This window comes from Engystomops pustulosus, chromosome 9, assembly GCF_040894005.1.
Source record: "Engystomops pustulosus chromosome 9, aEngPut4.maternal, whole genome shotgun sequence".
Lineage (NCBI taxonomy): Eukaryota > Metazoa > Chordata > Amphibia > Anura > Leptodactylidae > Engystomops > Engystomops pustulosus.
The window spans coordinates 69,488,912-69,504,317 of NC_092419.1; the positions used below are offsets into that span (position 1 = coordinate 69,488,912).

The 15,406-nt window shown below is 45.6% G+C and overlaps 71 pseudogenes; all 71 read left to right on the plus strand.

The window, feature by feature from the left end:
• Positions 1 to 10: 10 nt before the first annotated feature.
• On the plus strand, positions 11 to 129 carry LOC140081362 (5S ribosomal RNA; annotated as a pseudogene).
• A 70-nt stretch (positions 130 to 199) lies between these two features.
• On the plus strand, positions 200 to 318 carry LOC140091646 (5S ribosomal RNA; annotated as a pseudogene).
• A 70-nt stretch (positions 319 to 388) lies between these two features.
• LOC140081363 (5S ribosomal RNA) lies at positions 389 to 507 on the plus strand (annotated as a pseudogene).
• A 70-nt stretch (positions 508 to 577) lies between these two features.
• Positions 578 to 696, plus strand: LOC140088347 (5S ribosomal RNA; annotated as a pseudogene).
• A 70-nt stretch (positions 697 to 766) lies between these two features.
• On the plus strand, positions 767 to 885 carry LOC140084525 (5S ribosomal RNA; annotated as a pseudogene).
• A 70-nt stretch (positions 886 to 955) lies between these two features.
• Positions 956 to 1,074, plus strand: LOC140101975 (5S ribosomal RNA; annotated as a pseudogene).
• A 70-nt stretch (positions 1,075 to 1,144) lies between these two features.
• LOC140086980 (5S ribosomal RNA) lies at positions 1,145 to 1,263 on the plus strand (annotated as a pseudogene).
• Positions 1,264 to 1,333: 70 nt separating this feature from the next.
• On the plus strand, positions 1,334 to 1,452 carry LOC140091103 (5S ribosomal RNA; annotated as a pseudogene).
• Positions 1,453 to 1,522: 70 nt separating this feature from the next.
• LOC140096403 (5S ribosomal RNA) lies at positions 1,523 to 1,641 on the plus strand (annotated as a pseudogene).
• Positions 1,642 to 1,892: 251 nt separating this feature from the next.
• On the plus strand, positions 1,893 to 2,011 carry LOC140101976 (5S ribosomal RNA; annotated as a pseudogene).
• Positions 2,012 to 2,081: 70 nt separating this feature from the next.
• LOC140097790 (5S ribosomal RNA) lies at positions 2,082 to 2,200 on the plus strand (annotated as a pseudogene).
• A 70-nt stretch (positions 2,201 to 2,270) lies between these two features.
• Positions 2,271 to 2,389, plus strand: LOC140098681 (5S ribosomal RNA; annotated as a pseudogene).
• A 251-nt stretch (positions 2,390 to 2,640) lies between these two features.
• On the plus strand, positions 2,641 to 2,759 carry LOC140081631 (5S ribosomal RNA; annotated as a pseudogene).
• Positions 2,760 to 2,829: 70 nt separating this feature from the next.
• Positions 2,830 to 2,948, plus strand: LOC140084526 (5S ribosomal RNA; annotated as a pseudogene).
• Positions 2,949 to 3,018: 70 nt separating this feature from the next.
• On the plus strand, positions 3,019 to 3,137 carry LOC140087432 (5S ribosomal RNA; annotated as a pseudogene).
• A 70-nt stretch (positions 3,138 to 3,207) lies between these two features.
• LOC140089047 (5S ribosomal RNA) lies at positions 3,208 to 3,326 on the plus strand (annotated as a pseudogene).
• Positions 3,327 to 3,396: 70 nt separating this feature from the next.
• Positions 3,397 to 3,515, plus strand: LOC140101977 (5S ribosomal RNA; annotated as a pseudogene).
• A 70-nt stretch (positions 3,516 to 3,585) lies between these two features.
• LOC140086981 (5S ribosomal RNA) lies at positions 3,586 to 3,704 on the plus strand (annotated as a pseudogene).
• Positions 3,705 to 3,774: 70 nt separating this feature from the next.
• LOC140087882 (5S ribosomal RNA) lies at positions 3,775 to 3,893 on the plus strand (annotated as a pseudogene).
• Positions 3,894 to 4,144: 251 nt separating this feature from the next.
• LOC140092089 (5S ribosomal RNA) lies at positions 4,145 to 4,263 on the plus strand (annotated as a pseudogene).
• Positions 4,264 to 4,333: 70 nt separating this feature from the next.
• Positions 4,334 to 4,452, plus strand: LOC140084527 (5S ribosomal RNA; annotated as a pseudogene).
• A 70-nt stretch (positions 4,453 to 4,522) lies between these two features.
• LOC140095968 (5S ribosomal RNA) lies at positions 4,523 to 4,641 on the plus strand (annotated as a pseudogene).
• Positions 4,642 to 4,711: 70 nt separating this feature from the next.
• On the plus strand, positions 4,712 to 4,830 carry LOC140094966 (5S ribosomal RNA; annotated as a pseudogene).
• A 70-nt stretch (positions 4,831 to 4,900) lies between these two features.
• On the plus strand, positions 4,901 to 5,019 carry LOC140085534 (5S ribosomal RNA; annotated as a pseudogene).
• Positions 5,020 to 5,089: 70 nt separating this feature from the next.
• LOC140101978 (5S ribosomal RNA) lies at positions 5,090 to 5,208 on the plus strand (annotated as a pseudogene).
• Positions 5,209 to 5,278: 70 nt separating this feature from the next.
• LOC140084872 (5S ribosomal RNA) lies at positions 5,279 to 5,397 on the plus strand (annotated as a pseudogene).
• Positions 5,398 to 5,466: 69 nt separating this feature from the next.
• On the plus strand, positions 5,467 to 5,585 carry LOC140083421 (5S ribosomal RNA; annotated as a pseudogene).
• Positions 5,586 to 5,655: 70 nt separating this feature from the next.
• LOC140091647 (5S ribosomal RNA) lies at positions 5,656 to 5,774 on the plus strand (annotated as a pseudogene).
• A 70-nt stretch (positions 5,775 to 5,844) lies between these two features.
• On the plus strand, positions 5,845 to 5,963 carry LOC140081364 (5S ribosomal RNA; annotated as a pseudogene).
• A 70-nt stretch (positions 5,964 to 6,033) lies between these two features.
• Positions 6,034 to 6,152, plus strand: LOC140088348 (5S ribosomal RNA; annotated as a pseudogene).
• A 70-nt stretch (positions 6,153 to 6,222) lies between these two features.
• LOC140084529 (5S ribosomal RNA) lies at positions 6,223 to 6,341 on the plus strand (annotated as a pseudogene).
• Positions 6,342 to 6,411: 70 nt separating this feature from the next.
• LOC140086087 (5S ribosomal RNA) lies at positions 6,412 to 6,530 on the plus strand (annotated as a pseudogene).
• A 70-nt stretch (positions 6,531 to 6,600) lies between these two features.
• On the plus strand, positions 6,601 to 6,719 carry LOC140086982 (5S ribosomal RNA; annotated as a pseudogene).
• A 70-nt stretch (positions 6,720 to 6,789) lies between these two features.
• On the plus strand, positions 6,790 to 6,908 carry LOC140091104 (5S ribosomal RNA; annotated as a pseudogene).
• Positions 6,909 to 6,978: 70 nt separating this feature from the next.
• LOC140096404 (5S ribosomal RNA) lies at positions 6,979 to 7,097 on the plus strand (annotated as a pseudogene).
• Positions 7,098 to 7,348: 251 nt separating this feature from the next.
• Positions 7,349 to 7,467, plus strand: LOC140101980 (5S ribosomal RNA; annotated as a pseudogene).
• Positions 7,468 to 7,537: 70 nt separating this feature from the next.
• LOC140097791 (5S ribosomal RNA) lies at positions 7,538 to 7,656 on the plus strand (annotated as a pseudogene).
• Positions 7,657 to 7,726: 70 nt separating this feature from the next.
• Positions 7,727 to 7,845, plus strand: LOC140098682 (5S ribosomal RNA; annotated as a pseudogene).
• Positions 7,846 to 8,096: 251 nt separating this feature from the next.
• LOC140081632 (5S ribosomal RNA) lies at positions 8,097 to 8,215 on the plus strand (annotated as a pseudogene).
• A 70-nt stretch (positions 8,216 to 8,285) lies between these two features.
• Positions 8,286 to 8,404, plus strand: LOC140084530 (5S ribosomal RNA; annotated as a pseudogene).
• A 70-nt stretch (positions 8,405 to 8,474) lies between these two features.
• Positions 8,475 to 8,593, plus strand: LOC140087433 (5S ribosomal RNA; annotated as a pseudogene).
• A 70-nt stretch (positions 8,594 to 8,663) lies between these two features.
• LOC140089048 (5S ribosomal RNA) lies at positions 8,664 to 8,782 on the plus strand (annotated as a pseudogene).
• Positions 8,783 to 8,852: 70 nt separating this feature from the next.
• Positions 8,853 to 8,971, plus strand: LOC140101981 (5S ribosomal RNA; annotated as a pseudogene).
• A 70-nt stretch (positions 8,972 to 9,041) lies between these two features.
• Positions 9,042 to 9,160, plus strand: LOC140086983 (5S ribosomal RNA; annotated as a pseudogene).
• A 70-nt stretch (positions 9,161 to 9,230) lies between these two features.
• Positions 9,231 to 9,349, plus strand: LOC140087883 (5S ribosomal RNA; annotated as a pseudogene).
• A 251-nt stretch (positions 9,350 to 9,600) lies between these two features.
• On the plus strand, positions 9,601 to 9,719 carry LOC140093940 (5S ribosomal RNA; annotated as a pseudogene).
• A 70-nt stretch (positions 9,720 to 9,789) lies between these two features.
• On the plus strand, positions 9,790 to 9,908 carry LOC140084531 (5S ribosomal RNA; annotated as a pseudogene).
• A 70-nt stretch (positions 9,909 to 9,978) lies between these two features.
• LOC140095969 (5S ribosomal RNA) lies at positions 9,979 to 10,097 on the plus strand (annotated as a pseudogene).
• A 70-nt stretch (positions 10,098 to 10,167) lies between these two features.
• On the plus strand, positions 10,168 to 10,286 carry LOC140094967 (5S ribosomal RNA; annotated as a pseudogene).
• Positions 10,287 to 10,356: 70 nt separating this feature from the next.
• LOC140081365 (5S ribosomal RNA) lies at positions 10,357 to 10,475 on the plus strand (annotated as a pseudogene).
• Positions 10,476 to 10,545: 70 nt separating this feature from the next.
• On the plus strand, positions 10,546 to 10,664 carry LOC140082942 (5S ribosomal RNA; annotated as a pseudogene).
• A 70-nt stretch (positions 10,665 to 10,734) lies between these two features.
• On the plus strand, positions 10,735 to 10,853 carry LOC140085871 (5S ribosomal RNA; annotated as a pseudogene).
• Positions 10,854 to 10,923: 70 nt separating this feature from the next.
• Positions 10,924 to 11,042, plus strand: LOC140101983 (5S ribosomal RNA; annotated as a pseudogene).
• A 259-nt stretch (positions 11,043 to 11,301) lies between these two features.
• Positions 11,302 to 11,420, plus strand: LOC140101984 (5S ribosomal RNA; annotated as a pseudogene).
• A 70-nt stretch (positions 11,421 to 11,490) lies between these two features.
• On the plus strand, positions 11,491 to 11,609 carry LOC140081938 (5S ribosomal RNA; annotated as a pseudogene).
• A 70-nt stretch (positions 11,610 to 11,679) lies between these two features.
• Positions 11,680 to 11,798, plus strand: LOC140085829 (5S ribosomal RNA; annotated as a pseudogene).
• A 70-nt stretch (positions 11,799 to 11,868) lies between these two features.
• On the plus strand, positions 11,869 to 11,987 carry LOC140101985 (5S ribosomal RNA; annotated as a pseudogene).
• Positions 11,988 to 12,246: 259 nt separating this feature from the next.
• Positions 12,247 to 12,365, plus strand: LOC140101986 (5S ribosomal RNA; annotated as a pseudogene).
• A 259-nt stretch (positions 12,366 to 12,624) lies between these two features.
• LOC140087884 (5S ribosomal RNA) lies at positions 12,625 to 12,743 on the plus strand (annotated as a pseudogene).
• A 251-nt stretch (positions 12,744 to 12,994) lies between these two features.
• LOC140101220 (5S ribosomal RNA) lies at positions 12,995 to 13,113 on the plus strand (annotated as a pseudogene).
• Positions 13,114 to 13,183: 70 nt separating this feature from the next.
• Positions 13,184 to 13,302, plus strand: LOC140084532 (5S ribosomal RNA; annotated as a pseudogene).
• Positions 13,303 to 13,372: 70 nt separating this feature from the next.
• LOC140081939 (5S ribosomal RNA) lies at positions 13,373 to 13,491 on the plus strand (annotated as a pseudogene).
• A 70-nt stretch (positions 13,492 to 13,561) lies between these two features.
• LOC140081366 (5S ribosomal RNA) lies at positions 13,562 to 13,680 on the plus strand (annotated as a pseudogene).
• A 70-nt stretch (positions 13,681 to 13,750) lies between these two features.
• Positions 13,751 to 13,869, plus strand: LOC140089263 (5S ribosomal RNA; annotated as a pseudogene).
• A 70-nt stretch (positions 13,870 to 13,939) lies between these two features.
• LOC140085883 (5S ribosomal RNA) lies at positions 13,940 to 14,058 on the plus strand (annotated as a pseudogene).
• A 70-nt stretch (positions 14,059 to 14,128) lies between these two features.
• Positions 14,129 to 14,247, plus strand: LOC140092383 (5S ribosomal RNA; annotated as a pseudogene).
• Positions 14,248 to 14,317: 70 nt separating this feature from the next.
• Positions 14,318 to 14,436, plus strand: LOC140095953 (5S ribosomal RNA; annotated as a pseudogene).
• A 70-nt stretch (positions 14,437 to 14,506) lies between these two features.
• Positions 14,507 to 14,625, plus strand: LOC140101342 (5S ribosomal RNA; annotated as a pseudogene).
• A 70-nt stretch (positions 14,626 to 14,695) lies between these two features.
• Positions 14,696 to 14,814, plus strand: LOC140081940 (5S ribosomal RNA; annotated as a pseudogene).
• A 70-nt stretch (positions 14,815 to 14,884) lies between these two features.
• On the plus strand, positions 14,885 to 15,003 carry LOC140085563 (5S ribosomal RNA; annotated as a pseudogene).
• Positions 15,004 to 15,262: 259 nt separating this feature from the next.
• LOC140085830 (5S ribosomal RNA) lies at positions 15,263 to 15,381 on the plus strand (annotated as a pseudogene).
• Positions 15,382 to 15,406: the final 25 nt, after the last annotated feature.

The following is a 15,406-nucleotide window of genomic DNA, read 5'->3' on the forward strand; positions in this document are numbered from 1 at the left end:
GGCAGCGGCTGTCAACGGCCATTCTAAGCTGAATGTGCCTGCTCTCGTCAGATCGCAGCAGCAATGCAGCTTAAGGCTTGGCAAGTACCAGCATGGGAGACTGGCTGGGAATCCCAAGTTCTGTTGACCTTTTTGAACCTGAAAATTGTTAGTTTCTCTGTCAAAGATGGTAAAAGAAGGTTCAAATTGAACAGCTGCTGTCAACGGCCATTCTAAGCTGAATGTGCCTGCTCTCGTCAGATGGCAGCAGCAATGCAGCTTAAGGCTTGGCAAGTACCAGCATGGGAGACTAGCTGGGAATCCCAAGTTCCGTTGACCTTTTTGAACCTGAAAATTGTGTTAGTTTCTCTATGAGATAGTAAAAGAAGGTTCAAATTGAACAGCTGCTGTCAACGGCCATTCTAAGCTGAATGTGCCTGCTCTCGTCAGATCGCAGCAGCAATGCAGCTTAAGGCTTGGCAAGTACCAGCATGGGAGACTGGCTGGGAATCCCAAGTTCTGTTGACCTTTTTGAACCTGAAAATTGTGTTAGTTTCTCTATGAGATAGTAAAAGAAGGTTCAAATTGAACAGCTGCTCTCAACGGCCATTCTAAGCTGAATGTGCCTGCTCTCGTCAGATCGCAGCAGCAATGCAGCTTAAGGCTTGGCAAGTACCAGCATGGGAGACTGGCTGGGAATCCCAAGTTCCGTTGACCTTTTTGAACCTGAAAATTGTGTTAGTTTCTCTATGAGATAGTAAAAGAAGGTTCAAATTGAACAGCTGCTGTCAACGGCCATTCTAAGCTGAATGTGCCTGCTCTCGTCAGATCGCAGCATCAATGCAGCTTAAGGCTTGGCAAGTACCAGCATGGGAGACTGGCTGGGAATCCCAAGTTCCGTTGACCTTTTTGAACCTGAAAATTGTGTTAGTTTCTCTATGAGATAGTAAAAGAAGGTTCAAATTGAACAGCTGCTGTCAACGGCCATTCTAAGCTGAATGTGCCTGCTCTCGTCAGATCGCAGCAGCAATGCAGCTTAAGGCTTGGCAAGTACCAGCATGGGAGACTGGCTGGGAATCCCAAGTTCCGTTGACCTTTTTGAACCTGAAAATTGTGTTAGTTTCTCTATGAGATAGTAAAAGAAGGTTCAAATTGAACAGCTGCTGTCAACGGCCATTCTAAGCTGAATGTGCCTGCTCTCGTCAGATTGCAGCAGCAATGCAGCTTAAGGCTTGGCAAGTACCAGCATGGGAGACTGGCTGGGAATCCCAAGTTCCGTTGACCTTTTTGAACCTGAAAATTGTGTTAGTTTCTCTATGAGATAGTAAAAGAAGGTTCAAATTGAACAGCTGCTGTCAACGGCCATTCTAAGCTGAATGTGCCTGCTCTTGTCAGATCGCAGCAGCAATGCAGCTTAAGGCTTGGCAAGTACCAGCATGGGAGACTGGCTGGGAATCCCAAGTTCTGTTGACCTTTTTGAACCTGAAAATTGTGTTAGTTTTTCTATGAGATAGTAAAAGAAGGTTCAAATTGAACAGCTGCTGTCAACGGCTATTTTAAGCTGAATGTGCCTGCTCTCGTCAGATCGCAGCAGCAATGCAGCTTAAAGCTTGGCAAGTACCAGCAGGGGAGACTGGCTGGGAATCCCAAGTTCTGTTGACCTTTTTGAACCTGAAAATTGTGTTAGTTTCTCTATGAGATAGTAAAAGAAGGTTCAAATTGAACAGCTGCTGTCAACGGCCATTCTAAGCTGAATGTGCCTGCTCTCGTCAGATCGCAGCAGCTTAAGGCTTGGCAAGTACCAGCATGGGAGACTGGCTGGGAATCCCAAGTTCCGTTGACCTTTTTGAACCTGAAAATTGTTAGTTTCTCTGTCAAAGATGGTAAAAGAAGGTTCAAATTGAACAGCTGCTGTCAACGGCCATTCTAAGCTGAATGTGCCTGCTCTCGTCAGATCGCAGCAGCAATGCAGCTTAAGGCTTGGCAAGTACCAGCATGGGAGACTGGCTGGGAATCCCAAGTTCCGTTGACCTTTTTGAACCTGAAAATTGTGTTAGTTTCTCTATGAGATAGTAAAAGAAGGTTCAAATTGAACAGCTGCTGTCAACGGCCATTCTAAGCTAAATGTGCCTGCTCTTGTCAGATCGCAGCAGCAATGCAGCTTAAGGCTTGGCAAGTACCAGCATGGGAGACTGGCTGGGAATCCCAAGTTCTGTTGACCTTTATGAACCTGAAAATTGTGTTAGTTTTTCTATGAGATAGTAAAAGAAGGTTCAAATTGAACAGCTGCTGTCAACGGCTATTTTAAGCTGAATGTGCCTGCTCTCGTCAGATCGCAGCAGCAATGCAGCTTAAGGCTTGGCAAGTACCAGCAGGGGAGACTGGCTGGGAATCCCAAGTTCTGTTGACCTTTTTGAACCTGAAAATTGTGTTAGTTTCTCTATGAGATAGTAAAAGAAGGTTCAAATTGAACAGCTGCTGTCAACGGCCATTCTAAGCTGAATGTGCCTGCTCTCGTCAGATTGCAGCAGCTTAAGGCTTGGCAAGTACCAGCTTGGGAGACTGGCTGGGAATCCTAAGTTCCGTTGACCTTTTTGAACCTGAAAATTGTTTTAGTTTCTCTATTAGATAGTAAAAGAAGGTTCAAATTGAACAGCTGCTGTCAACGGCCATTCTAAGCTGAATGTGCCTGCTCTCGTCAGATCGCAGCAGCAATGCAGCTTAAGGCTTGGCAAGTACCAGCATGGGAGACTGGCTGGGAATGCCAAGTTCCGTTGACCTTTTTGAACCTGAAAATTGTGTTAGTTTCTCTATGAGATAGTAAAAGAAGGTTCAAACTGAACAGCTGCTGTCAACGGCCATTCTAAGCTGAATGTGCCTGCTCTCGTCAGATCGCAGCATCAATGCAGCTTAAGGCTTGGCAAGTACCAGCATGGGAGACTGGCTGGGAATCCCAAGTTCCGTTGACCTTTTTGAACCTGAAAATTGTGTTAGTTTCTCTATGAGATAGTAAAAGAAGGTTCAAACTGAACAGCTGCTGTCAACGGCCTTTCTAAGCTGAATGTGCCTGCTCTCGTCAGATCGCAGCAGCAATGCAGCTTAAGGCTTGGCAAGTACCAGCATGGGAGACTGGCTGGGAATCCCAAGTTCTGTTGACCTTTTTGAACCTGAAAATTGTGTTAGTTTCTCTATGAGATAGTAAAAGAAGGTTCAAATTGAACAGCTGCTGTCAACGGCCATTCTAAGCTGAATGTGCCTGCTCTTGTCAGATCGCAGCAGCAATGCAGCTTAAGGCTTGGCAAGTACCAGCATGGGAGACTGGCTGGGAATCCCAAGTTCCGTTGACCTTTTTGAACCTGAAAATTATGCTAGTTTCTCTATGAGATAGTAAAAGAAGGTTCAAATTGAACAGCTGCTGTCAACGGCCATTCTAAGCTGAATGTGCCTGCTCTCGTCAGATCGCAGCAGCAATGCAGCTTAAGGCTTGGCAAGTACCAGCATGGGAGACTGGCTGGGAATCCCAAGTTCCGTTGACCTTTTTGAACCTGAAAATTGTGTTAGTTTCTCTATGAGATAGTAAAAGAAGGTTCAAATTGAACAGCTGCTGTCAACGGCCATTCTAAGCTGAATGTGCCTGCTCTCGTCAGATTGCAGCAGCAATGCAGCTTAAGGCTTGGCAAGTACCAGCATGGGAGACTGGCTGGGAATCCCAAGTTCCGTTGACCTTTTTGAACCTGAAAATTGTGTTAGTTTCTCTATGAGATAGTAAAAGAAGGTTCAAATTGAACAGCTGCTGTCAACAGCCAATCTAAGCTGAATGTGCCTGCTCTCGTCAGATCGCAGCAGCAATGCAGCTTAAGGCTTGGCAAGTACCAGCATGGGAGACTGGCTGGGAATCCCAAGTTCTGTTGACCTTTTTGAACCTGAAAATTGTGTTAGTTTCTCTATGAGATAGTAAAAGAAGGTTCAAATTGAACAGCTGCTGTCAACGGCCATTCTAAGCTGAATGTGCCTGCTCTCGTCAGATCGCAGCAGCTTAAGGCTTGGCAAGTACCAGCATGGGAGACTGGCTGGGAATCCCAAGTTCCGTTGACCTTTTTGAACCTGAAAATTGTGTTAGTTTCTCTATGAGATAGTAAAAGAAGGTTCAAACTGAACAGCTGCTGTCAACGGCCATTCTAAGCTGAATGTGCCTGCTCTTGTCAGATCGCAGCAGCAATGCAGCTTAAGGCTTGGCAAGTACCAGCATGGGAGACTGGCTGGGAATCCCAAGTTCCGTTGACATTTTTGAACCTGAAAATTGTGTTAGTTTCTCTATGAGATAGTAAAAGAAGGTTCAAACTGAACAGCTGCTGTCAACGGCCATTCTAAGCTGAATGTGCCTGCTCTCGTCAGATCGCAGCATCAATGCAGCTTAAGGCTTGGCAAGTACCAGCATGGGAGACTGGCTGGGAATCCCAAGTTCCGTTGACCTTTTTGAACCTGAAAATTGTGTTAGTTTCTCTATGAGATAGTAAAAGAAGGTTCAAATTGAACAGCTGCTGTCAACGGCCATTCTAAGCTGAATGTGCCTGCTCTCGTCAGATCGCAGCAGCAATGCAGCTTAAGGCTTGGCAAGTACCAGCATGGGAGGCTGGCTGGAAATCCCAAGTTCTGTTGACCTTTGTGAACCTGAAAATTGTGTTAGTTTCTCTATGAGATAGTAAAAGAAGGTTCAAATTGAACAGCTGCTGTCAACGGCCATTCTAAGCTGAATGTGCCTGCTCTCGTCAGATCGCAGCAGCAATGCAGCTTAAGGCTTGGCAAGTACCAGCATGGTAGACTGGCTGGGAATCCTAAGTTCTGTTGACCTTTTTGAACCTGAAAATTGTGTTAGTTTTTCTATGAGATAGTAAAAGAAGGATCAAATTGAACAGCTGCTGTCAACGGCCATTCTAAGCTGAATGTGCCTGCTCTCCTCAGATCGCAGCAGCAATGCAGCTTAAGGCTTGGCAAGTACCAGCATGGGAGACTGGCTGGGAATCCCAAGTTCTGTTGACCTTTTTGAACCTGAAAATTGTGTTAGTTTCTCTATGAGATAGTAAAAGAAGGTTCAAATTGAACAGCTGCTGTCAACGGCCATTCTAAGCTGAATGTGCCTGCTCTCGTCAGATCGCAGCAGCAATGCAGCTTAAGGCTTGGCAAGTACCAGCATGGGAGACTGGCTGGGAATCCCAAGTTCCGTTGACCTTTTTGAACCTGAAAATTGTGTTAGTTTCTCTATGAGATAGTAAAAGAAGGTTCAAATTGAACAGCTGCTGTCAACGGCCATTCTAAGCTGAATGTGCCTGCTCTCGTCAGATCGCAGCAGCAATGCAGCTTAAGGCTTGGCAAGTACCAGCATGGGAGACTGGCTGGGAATCCCAAGTTTCGTTGACTTTTTGAACCAGAAAATTGTGTTAGTTTCTCTATGAGATAGTAAAAGAAAGTAGAAATTAGGCAGCGGCTGTCGACGGCCATTCTAAGCTGAATGTGCCTGCTCTCGTCAGATCGCAGCAGCAATGCAGCTTAAGGCTTGGCAAGTACCAGCATGGGAGACTGGCTGGGAATCCCAAGTTCTGTTGACCTTTTTGAACCTGAAAATTGTTAGTTTCTCTGTCAAAGATGGTAAAAGAAGGTTCAAATTGAACAGCTGCTGTCAACGGCCATTCTAAGCTGAATGTGCCTGCTCTCGTCAGATGGCAGCAGCAATGCAGCTTAAGGCTTGGCAAGTACCAGCATGGGAGACTAGCTGGGAATCCCAAGTTCCGTTGACCTTTTTGAACCTGAAAATTGTGTTAGTTTCTCTATGAGATAGTAAAAGAAGGTTCAAATTGAACAGCTGCTGTCAACGGCCATTCTAAGCTGAATGTGCCTGCTCTCGTCAGATCGCAGCAGCAATGCAGCTTAAGGCTTGGCAAGTACCAGCATGGGAGACTGGCTGGGAATCCCAAGTTCTGTTGACCTTTTTGAACCTGAAAATTGTGTTAGTTTCTCTATGAGATAGTAAAAGAAGGTTCAAATTGAACAGCTGCTCTCAACGGCCATTCTAAGCTGAATGTGCCTGCTCTCGTCAGATCGCAGCAGCAATGCAGCTTAAGGCTTGGCAAGTACCAGCATGGGAGACTGGCTGGGAATCCCAAGTTCCGTTGACCTTTTTGAACCTGAAAATTGTGTTAGTTTCTCTATGAGATAGTAAAAGAAGGTTCAAATTGAACAGCTGCTGTCAACGGCCATTCTAAGCTGAATGTGCCTGCTCTCGTCAGATCGCAGCATCAATGCAGCTTAAGGCTTGGCAAGTACCAGCATGGGAGACTGGCTGGGAATCCCAAGTTCCGTTGACCTTTTTGAACCTGAAAATTGTGTTAGTTTCTCTATGAGATAGTAAAAGAAGGTTCAAATTGAACAGCTGCTGTCAACGGCCATTCTAAGCTGAATGTGCCTGCTCTCGTCAGATCGCAGCAGCAATGCAGCTTAAGGCTTGGCAAGTACCAGCATGGGAGACTGGCTGGGAATCCCAAGTTCCGTTTACCTTTTTGAACCTGAAAATTGTGTTAGTTTCTCTATGAGATAGTAAAAGAAGGTTCAAATTGAACAGCTGCTGTCAACGGCCATTCTAAGCTGAATGTGCCTGCTCTCGTCAGATTGCAGCAGCAATGCAGCTTAAGGCTTGGCAAGTACCAGCATGGGAGACTGGCTGGGAATCCCAAGTTCCGTTGACCTTTTTGAACCTGAAAATTGTGTTAGTTTCTCTATGAGATAGTAAAAGAAGGTTCAAATTGAACAGCTGCTGTCAACGGCCATTCTAAGCTGAATGTGCCTGCTCTTGTCAGATCGCAGCAGCAATGCAGCTTAAGGCTTGGCAAGTACCAGCATGGGAGACTGGCTGGGAATCCCAAGTTCTGTTGACCTTTTTGAACCTGAAAATTGTGTTAGTTTTTCTATGAGATAGTAAAAGAAGGTTCAAATTGAACAGCTGCTGTCAACGGCTATTTTAAGCTGAATGTGCCTGCTCTCGTCAGATCGCAGCAGCAATGCAGCTTAAAGCTTGGCAAGTACCAGCAGGGGAGACTGGCTGGGAATCCCAAGTTCTGTTGACCTTTTTGAACCTGAAAATTGTGTTAGTTTCTCTATGAGATAGTAAAAGAAGGTTCAAATTGAACAGCTGCTGTCAACGGCCATTCTAAGCTGAATGTGCCTGCTCTCGTCAGATCGCAGCAGCTTAAGGCTTGGCAAGTACCAGCATGGGAGACTGGCTGGGAATCCCAAGTTCCGTTGACCTTTTTGAACCTGAAAATTGTTAGTTTCTCTGTCAAAGATGGTAAAAGAAGGTTCAAATTGAACAGCTGCTGTCAACGGCCATTCTAAGCTGAATGTGCCTGCTCTCGTCAGATCGCAGCAGCAATGCAGCTTAAGGCTTGGCAAGTACCAGCATGGGAGACTGGCTGGGAATCCCAAGTTCCGTTGACCTTTTTGAACCTGAAAATTGTGTTAGTTTCTCTATGAGATAGTAAAAGAAGGTTCAAATTGAACAGCTGCTGTCAACGGCCATTCTAAGCTAAATGTGCCTGCTCTTGTCAGATCGCAGCAGCAATGCAGCTTAAGGCTTGGCAAGTACCAGCATGGGAGACTGGCTGGGAATCCCAAGTTCTGTTGACCTTTATGAACCTGAAAATTGTGTTAGTTTTTCTATGAGATAGTAAAAGAAGGTTCAAATTGAACAGCTGCTGTCAACGGCTATTTTAAGCTGAATGTGCCTGCTCTCGTCAGATCGCAGCAGCAATGCAGCTTAAGGCTTGGCAAGTACCAGCAGGGGAGACTGGCTGGGAATCCCAAGTTCTGTTGACCTTTTTGAACCTGAAAATTGTGTTAGTTTCTCTATGAGATAGTAAAAGAAGGTTCAAATTGAACAGCTGCTGTCAACGGCCATTCTAAGCTGAATGTGCCTGCTCTCGTCAGATTGCAGCAGCTTAAGGCTTGGCAAGTACCAGCTTGGGAGACTGGCTGGGAATCCTAAGTTCCGTTGACCTTTTTGAACCTGAAAATTGTTTTAGTTTCTCTATTAGATAGTAAAAGAAGGTTCAAATTGAACAGCTGCTGTCAACGGCCATTCTAAGCTGAATGTGCCTGCTCTCGTCAGATCGCAGCAGCAATGCAGCTTAAGGCTTGGCAAGTACCAGCATGGGAGACTGGCTGGGAATGCCAAGTTCCGTTGACCTTTTTGAACCTGAAAATTGTGTTAGTTTCTCTATGAGATAGTAAAAGAAGGTTCAAACTGAACAGCTGCTGTCAACGGCCATTCTAAGCTGAATGTGCCTGCTCTCGTCAGATCGCAGCATCAATGCAGCTTAAGGCTTGGCAAGTACCAGCATGGGAGACTGGCTGGGAATCCCAAGTTCCGTTGACCTTTTTGAACCTGAAAATTGTGTTAGTTTCTCTATGAGATAGTAAAAGAAGGTTCAAACTGAACAGCTGCTGTCAACGGCCTTTCTAAGCTGAATGTGCCTGCTCTCGTCAGATCGCAGCAGCAATGCAGCTTAAGGCTTGGCAAGTACCAGCATGGGAGACTGGCTGGGAATCCCAAGTTCTGTTGACCTTTTTGAACCTGAAAATTGTGTTAGTTTCTCTATGAGATAGTAAAAGAAGGTTCAAATTGAACAGCTGCTGTCAACGGCCATTCTAAGCTGAATGTGCCTGCTCTTGTCAGATCGCAGCAGCAATGCAGCTTAAGGCTTGGCAAGTACCAGCATGGGAGACTGGCTGGGAATCCCAAGTTCCGTTGACCTTTTTGAACCTGAAAATTATGCTAGTTTCTCTATGAGATAGTAAAAGAAGGTTCAAATTGAACAGCTGCTGTCAACGGCCATTCTAAGCTGAATGTGCCTGCTCTCGTCAGATCGCAGCAGCAATGCAGCTTAAGGCTTGGCAAGTACCAGCATGGGAGACTGGCTGGGAATCCCAAGTTCCGTTGACCTTTTTGAACCTGAAAATTGTGTTAGTTTCTCTATGAGATAGTAAAAGAAGGTTCAAATTGAACAGCTGCTGTCAACGGCCATTCTAAGCTGAATGTGCCTGCTCTCGTCAGATTGCAGCAGCAATGCAGCTTAAGGCTTGGCAAGTACCAGCATGGGAGACTGGCTGGGAATCCCAAGTTCCGTTGACCTTTTTGAACCTGAAAATTGTGTTAGTTTCTCTATGAGATAGTAAAAGAAGGTTCAAATTGAACAGCTGCTGTCAACAGCCAATCTAAGCTGAATGTGCCTGCTCTCGTCAGATCGCAGCAGCAATGCAGCTTAAGGCTTGGCAAGTACCAGCATGGGAGACTGGCTGGGAATCCCAAGTTCTGTTGACCTTTTTGAACCTGAAAATTGTGTTAGTTTCTCTATGAGATAGTAAAAGAAGGTTCAAATTGAACAGCTGCTGTCAACGGCCATTCTAAGCTGAATGTGCCTGCTCTCGTCAGATCGCAGCAGCTTAAGGCTTGGCAAGTACCAGCATGGGAGACTGGCTGGGAATCCCAAGTTCCGTTGACCTTTTTGAACCTGAAAATTGTGTTAGTTTCTCTATGAGATAGTAAAAGAAGGTTCAAACTGAACAGCTGCTGTCAACGGCCATCCTAAGCTGAATGTGCCTGCTCTTGTCAGATCGCAGCAGCAATGCAGCTTAAGGCTTGGCAAGTACCAGCATGGGAGACTGGCTGGGAATCCCAAGTTCCGTTGACATTTTTGAACCTGAAAATTGTGTTAGTTTCTCTATGAGATAGTAAAAGAAGGTTCAAACTGAACAGCTGCTGTCAACGGCCATTCTAAGCTGAATGTGCCTGCTCTCGTCAGATCGCAGCATCAATGCAGCTTAAGGCTTGGCAAGTACCAGCATGGGAGACTGGCTGGGAATCCCAAGTTCCGTTGACCTTTTTGAACCTGAAAATTGTGTTAGTTTCTCTATGAGATAGTAAAAGAAGGTTCAAATTGAACAGCTGCTGTCAACGGCCATTCTAAGCTGAATGTGCCTGCTCTCGTCAGATCGCAGCAGCAATGCAGCTTAAGGCTTGGCAAGTACCAGCATGGGAGGCTGGCTGGAAATCCCAAGTTCTGTTGACCTTTGTGAACCTGAAAATTGTGTTAGTTTCTCTATGAGATAGTAAAAGAAGGTTCAAATTGAACAGCTGCTGTCAACGGCCATTCTAAGCTGAATGTGCCTGCTCTCGTCAGATCGCAGCAGCAATGCAGCTTAAGGCTTGGCAAGTACCAGCATGGTAGACTGGCTGGGAATCCTAAGTTCTGTTGACCTTTTTGAACCTGAAAATTGTGTTAGTTTTTCTATGAGATAGTAAAAGAAGGATCAAATTGAACAGCTGCTGTCAACGGCCATTCTAAGCTGAATGTGCCTGCTCTCGTCAGATCGCAGCAGCAATGCAGCTTAAGGCTTGGCAAGTACCAGCATGGGAGACTGGCTGGGAATCCCAAGTTCTGTTGACCTTTTTGAACCTGAAAATTGTGTTAGTTTCTCTATGAGATAGTAAAAGAAGGTTCAAATTGAACAGCTGCTGTCAACGGCCATTCTAAGCTGAATGTGCCTGCTCTCGTCAGATCGCAGCAGCAATACAGCTTAAGGCTTGGCAAGTACCAGCATGGGAGACTGGCTGGGAATCCCAAGTTCCGTTGACCTTTTTGAACCTGAAAATTGTGTTAGTTTCTCTATGAGATAGTAAAAGAAGGTTCAAATTGAACAGCTGCTGTCAACGGCCATTCTAAGCTGAATGTGCCTGCTCTCGTCAGATCGCAGCAGCAATGCAGCTTAAGGCTTGGCAAGTACCAGCATGGGAGACTAGCTGGGAATCCCAAGTTCCGTTGACCTTTTTGAACCTGAAAATTGTGTTAGTTTCTCTATGAGATAGTAAAAGAAGGTTCAAATTGAACAGCTGCTGTCAACGGCCATTCTAAGCTGAATGTGCCTGCTCTCGTCAGATCGCAGCAGCAATGCAGCTTAAGGCTTGGCAAGTACCAGCATGGGAGACTGGCTGGGAATCCCAAGTTCCGTTGACCTTTTTGAACCTGAAAATTGTTAGTTTTTCTGTCAAAGATGGTAAAAGAAGGTTCAAATTGAACAGCTGCTGTCAACGGCCATTCTAAGCTGAATGTGCCTCCTCTCGTCAGATCGCAGCAGCAATGCAGCTTAAGGCTTGCCAAGTACCAGCATGGGAGACTGGCTGGGAATCCCAAGTTCCGTTGACCTTTTTGAACCTGAAAATTGTGTTAGTTTCTCTATGAGATAGTAAAAGAAGGTTCAAACTGAACAGCTGCTGTCAACGGCCATTCTAAGCTGAATGTGCCTGCTCTCGTCAGATCGCAGCAGCAATGCAGCTTAAGGCTTGGCAAGTACCAGCATGGGAGACTGGCTGGGAATCCCAAGTTCCGTTGACCTTTTTGAACCTGAAAATTGTGTTAGTTTCTCTATGAGATAGTAAAAGAAGGTTCAAATTGAACAGCTGCTGTCAACAGCCATTCTAAGCTGAATGTGCCTGCTCTCGTCAGATCGCAGCAGCAATGCAGCTTAAGGCTTGGCAAGTACCAGCATGGGAGACTGGCTGGGAATCCCAAGTTCTGTTGACCTTTTTGAACCTGAAAATTGTGTTAGTTTCTCTATGAGATAGTAAAAGAAGGTTCAAATTGAACAGCTGCTGTCAACGGCCATTCTAAGCTGAATGTGCCTGCTCTCGTCAGATCGCAGCATCAATGCAGCTTAAGGCTTGGCAAGTACCAGCATGGGAGACTGGCTGGGAATCCCAAGTTCTGTTGACCTTTTTGAACCTGAAAATTGTTAGTTTCTCTGTCAAAGATGGTAAAAGAAGGTTCAAATTGAACAGCTGCTGTCAACGGCCATTCTAAGCTGAATGTGCCTGCTCTCGTCAGATCGCAGCAGCAATGCAGCTTAAGGCTTGGCAAGTACCAGCATGGGAGACTGGCTGGGAATCCCAAGTTCCGTTGACCTTTTTGAACCTGAAAATTGTGTTAGTTTCTCTATGAGATAGTAAAAGAAGGTTCAAATTGAACAGCTGCTGTCAACGGCCATTCTAAGCTGAATGTGCGTGCTCTTGTCGGATCACAGCAGCGATGCGGTTTAAGGCTTGGCAAGTACCAGCATGGGAGACTGGCTGCGAATCCCAAGTTCTGTTGACCTTTTTGAACCTGAAAATTGTTAGTTTCTCTGTCAAAGATGGTAAAAGAAGGTTCAAATTGAACAGCTGCTGTCAACGGCCATTCTAAGCTGAATGTGCCTGCTCTCGTCAGATCGCAGCAGCAATGCAGCTTAAGGCTTGGCAAGTACCAGCATGGGAGACTGGCTGGGAATCCCAAGTTCCGTTGACCTTTTTGAACCTGAAAATTGTGTTAGTTTCTCTATGAGATAGTAAAAGAAGGTTCAAATTGAACAGCTGCTGTCAACGGCCGTTCTAAGCTGAATGTGCGTGCTCTTGTCGGATCACAGCAGCGATGCGGCTTAAGGCTTGGCAAGTACCAGCATGGGAGACTGGCTGCAAATCCCAAGTTCCGTTGACCTTTTTGAACCTGAAAATTGTGTTAGTTTCTCTATGAGATAGTAAAAGAAGGTTCAAATTGAACAGCTGCTGTCAACAGCCAATCTAAGCTGAATGTGCCTGCTCTCGTCAGATCGCAGCAGCAATGCAGCTTAAGGCTTGGCAAGTACCAGCATGGGAGACTGGCTGGGAATCCCAAGTTCTGTTGACCTTTTTGAACCTGAAAATTGTGTTAGTTTCTCTATGAGATAGTAAAAGAAGGTTCAAATTGAACAGCTGCTGTCAACGGCCATTCTAAGCTGAATGTGCCTGCTCTCGTCAGATCGCAGCAGCTTAAGGCTTGGCAAGTACCAGCATGGGAGACTGGCTGGGAATCCCAAGTTCCGTTGACCTTTTTGAACCTGAAAATTGTGTTAGTTTCTCTATGAGATAGTAAAAGAAGGTTCAAACTGAACAGCTGCTGTCAACGGCCATTCTAAGCTGAATGTGCCTGCTCTCGTCAGATCGCAGCAGCAATGCAGCTTAAGGCTTGGCAAGTACCAGCATGGGAGACTGCCTGGGAATCCCAAGTTCCGTTGACCTTTTTGAACCTGAAAATTGTGTTAGTTTCTCTATGAGATAGTAAAAGAAGGTTCAAACTGAACAGCTGCTGTCAACGGCCATTCTAAGCTGAATGTGCCTGCTCTCGTCAGATCGCAGCATCAATGCAGCTTAAGGCTTGGCAAGTACCAGCATGGGAGACTGGCTGGGAATCCCAAGTTCCGTTGACCTTTTTGAACCTGAAAATTGTGTTAGTTTCTCTATGAGATAGTAAAAGAAGGTTCAAATTGAACAGCTGCTGTCAACAGCCATTCTAAGCTGAATGTGCCTGCTCTCGTCAGATCGCAGCAGCAATGCAGCTTAAGGCTTGGCAAGTACCAGCATGGGAGACTGGCTGGGAATCCCAAGTTCTGTTGACCTTTTTGAACCTGAAAATTGTGTTAGTTTCTCTATGAGATAGTAAAAGAAGGTTCAAATTGAACAGCTGCTGTCAACGGCCATTCTAAGCTGAATGTGCCTGCTCTCGTCAGATCGCAGCAGCAATGCAGCTTAAGGCTTGGCAAGTACCAGCATGGGAGACTGGCTGGGAATCCCAAGTTCTGTTGACCTTTTTGAACCTGAAAATTGTTAGTTTCTCTGTCAAAGATGGTAAAAGAAGGTTCAAATTGAACAGCTGCTGTCAACGGCCATTCTAAGCTGAATGTGCCTGCTCTCATCAGATGGCAGCAGCAATGCAGCTTAAGGCTTGGCAAGTACCAGCATGGGAGACTGGCTGGGAATCCCAAGTTCCGTTGACCTTTTTGAACCTGAAAATTGTGTTAGTTTCTCTATGAGATAGTAAAAGAAGGTTCAAATTGAACAGCTGCTGTCAACGGCCATTCTAAGCTGAATGTGCCTGCTCTCGTCAGATCGCAGCAGCAATGCAGCTTAAGGCTTGGCAAGTACCAGCATGGGAGACTAGCTGGGAATCCCAAGTTCCGTTGACCTTTTTGAACCTGAAAATTGTGTTAGTTTCTCTATGAGATAGTAAAAGAAGGTTCAAATTGAACAGCTGCTGTCAACGGCCATTCTAAGCTGAATGTGCCTGCTCTCGTCAGATGGCAGCAGCAATGCAGCTTAAGGCTTGGCAAGTACCAGCATGGGAGACTGGCTGGGAATCCCAAGTTCCGTTGACCTTTTTGAACCTGAAAATTGTTAGTTTTTCTGTCAAAGATGGTAAAAGAAGGTTCAAATTGAACAGCTGCTGTCAACGGCCATTCTAAGCTGAATGTGCCTCCTCTCGTCAGATCGCAGCAGCAATGCAGCTTAAGGCTTGGCAAGTACCAGCATGGGAGACTGGCTGGGAATCCCAAGTTCCGTTGACCTTTTTGAACCTGAAAATTGTGTTAGTTTCTCTATGAGATAGTAAAAGAAGGTTCAAACTGAACAGCTGCTGTCAACGGCCATTCTAAGCTGAATGTGCCTGCTCTCGTCAGATCGCAGCAGCAATGCAGCTTAAGGCTTGGCAAGTACCAGCATGGGAGACTGCCTGGGAATCCCAAGTTCCGTTGACCTTTTTGAACCTGAAAATTGTGTTAGTTTCTCTATGAGATAGTAAAAGAAGGTTCAAATTGAACAGCTGCTGTCAACAGCCATTCTAAGCTGAATGTGCCTGCTCTCGTCAGATCGCAGCAGCAATGCAGCTTAAGGCTTGGCAAGTACCAGCATGGGAGACTGGCTGGGAATCCCAAGTTCTGTTGACCTTTTTGAACCTGAAAATTGTGTTAGTTTCTCTATGAGATAGTAAAAGAAGGTTCAAATTGAACAGCTGCTGTCAACGGCCATTCTAAGCTGAATGTGCCTGCTCTCGTCAGATCGCAGCAGCAATGCAGCTTAAGACTTGGCAAGTACCAGCATGGGAGACTGGCTGGGAATCCCAAGTTCTGTTGACCTTTTTGAACCTGAAAATTGTGTTAGTTTCTCTATGAGATAGTAAAAGAAGGTTCAAATTGAACAGCTGCTGTCAACGGCCATTCTAAGCTGAATGTGCGTGCTCTTGTCGGATCACAGCAGCGATGCGGCTTAAGGTTTGGCAAGTACCAGCATGGGAGACTGGCTGCGAATTCCAAGTTCCGTTGACCTTTTTGAACCTGAAAATTGTGTTAGTTTCTCTATGAGATAGTAAAAGAAGGTTCAAACTGAACAGCTGCTGTCAACGGCCATTCTAAGCTGAATGTGCCTGCTCTCGTCAGATCGCAGCATCAATGCAGCTTAAGGCTTGGCAAGTACCAGCATGGGAGACTGGCTGGGAATCCCAAGTTCTGTTGACCTTTTTGAACCTGAAAATTGTTAGTT